This window comes from Callorhinus ursinus, unplaced genomic scaffold (assembly GCF_003265705.2).
Source record: "Callorhinus ursinus isolate GAN/ISIS: 27379988/994484 unplaced genomic scaffold, GSC_fseal_2.0 scaffold57, whole genome shotgun sequence".
In the NCBI taxonomy this organism is placed as follows: Eukaryota; Metazoa; Chordata; class Mammalia; order Carnivora; family Otariidae; genus Callorhinus; species Callorhinus ursinus.
Window position 1 is genome coordinate 8694859 of NW_027397119.1, and position 1684 is coordinate 8696542.

Here is a 1684-nt window from a genome sequence, read left to right on the forward strand (position 1 = left end):
TATTCCCGCAACTGCCTTAGCCCCACCCTAGCCCCAGACCTGACCAATCGCCGCTTGCCTGGGGTTGAGAAACAACCAATCGACGGGACGGCTCCGCCCAGGTCCGCAGGGCATTTTGGGAGTGGTGGTTTCTCCATCTGCGGGAGGCAGAAGTAGAGCAGAGGTGAAGGCTCCAGGTAAAAGGTAGGTCTTCTGTGTGCTTGATCTTCTGCTTTGAGACTCTCAGAACTCCCTTGCTGTATGACAAGCCAGTTAAAGGGGGAAGAGGCAAAATTAAATCAACAAAGCGTATCAGATCTTAATCTGCTTCTCACTTCTGAAGTTTAGAACTTGATTACCATCCCCCCGGATATGGTGGGGGAGCTTTCCTGGTCCCAGGCTTTATTTAATCTGGAATTGAAACAGTATTCCTCTATTTATAGACGTTGCTTTGAATGATCAGTTCAGAGGGCTTGCCCCTGTTTAGGAATTCGCTGAAAGTGGTTTTGATATTAATGTAAACACTGCATTTTTGCAACTCTAGGCAAGTACATGAAGACTGAAGGATTTTGAGAAAGATTGTGTTTTAATAATTTTGATGTATTTAATAAACTGAAATTTTATGAATAGCTGTTTGTCCTATGAAGGATAATTTTGGAAAAAAAAGAAAATTGTGGCACAGAGAATAAAATTAGATTTATTGGAGCCAGAAAAAACCCCTTCCTTTCATATCCCTTGATGCAATTTAATCCACCACCAGTCACAAAGTTTAGAATTCTCTAGAAAAAAATCAATAGTAGGGCTGTATAGCTACTCATGCCCAAAGCTGCAAATTTACACTCCTGGTGTTTGCCAAAGCTCAGAGAAGGAGTGCTCTGTTCCCTTTCGGGACTCCTACTTAAAATAATAATAATAATAATAATAATCCCAAACAAAAAACTGCAGTCATATATTTACTTTTCAATAGCAATCTAAAAACAGTATTATGAAACATTTCACAGATACTGAAAGCTGTAAAGAATTAATACAATGAACATTTCTGTATTCACCACCCAGCTTAAGATCTAGAACATTAAAAATAGAGTTGAAATGAGTTTTTAAAAAGTGTAAACATTGGGGGTGCCTGGTGGCTCAGTTGGTTAAGCATCTGACTCTTGATCTTGGCTTGGGTCATGATCTCAGGGTTGTGGGATCGAGCCCTAGGCTCACTGGGGAATCTGCTTGAGATTCCCCCTCTCCCTCTCTCTCTGTTCCTCCCTGATAAATAAATAAATATTTTTTAAAAAGTGTGAACATTGGCAGAATTTTTAATACAAAGTGGCTTAATTTCTACCAAACTTCAAAAAAAAATTTTTTTTTAAGGTTTTTATTTATTTATTTGAGAGAGAGTGAGAGAGATCACAGAGGTAGAGGGAAAAGCAGGCTTCCTGCTGAATGTGGAGCCGGACGCAGGGCTCAATCCCAGGATGCTTAACCAACTGAGCCACCCAGGTACTCCCAAATCTCAAAATTTTTGTGATTTTAAAATTAATATACATTTAGGCCCTTGTGAATTATTTGAAGAATACAATAAAATATAAAGAAAACAAATCATGCTTCTTACATGGTTAGTCCTTTTTGTTTTCTTGCTTAATAAATCTTTCTCTATTTCAAGGTCATACATATATTTTGATGTCTTATCTTTTAACGTTTTAAACTTTTGTCT